We start from the raw sequence: 273 nt of genomic DNA, 5'->3' as shown, positions 1-273 counted from the left end.
TTTTCGTATCAAGAAAAGCCCGGTGTAGACTCAGCAGAACCCAGGAAGCGCAGAATCGGGAGAAAGTCTTTGGCTGGGGCTGGTTCAGTGGGCTGCTGGAAGCCAGGACTGGGTAATTCTTTCCAGACGTCTTGACTTCAGCTTCCTCGCTGTTGTTGCCTTTCTGCCTCCTCCAACTTAAGGGGGTCTTAACCAGGGAGCTGGTGGGTGTTTTATTAGGGCGGAGGAGGGAGTGGGGGTTGAGGGGAGTGGAGAAGGGAGGTGCTGCCTGGG

Source organism: Crocuta crocuta, unplaced genomic scaffold (assembly GCF_008692635.1).
Source record: "Crocuta crocuta isolate KB4526 unplaced genomic scaffold, BGI_CrCroc_1.0 scaffold260, whole genome shotgun sequence".
Classification (NCBI taxonomy): Eukaryota; Metazoa; Chordata; class Mammalia; order Carnivora; family Hyaenidae; genus Crocuta; species Crocuta crocuta.
The sequence above is the reverse complement of the archived record's forward strand: the minus strand, read 5'-3'. Positions refer to the sequence as shown.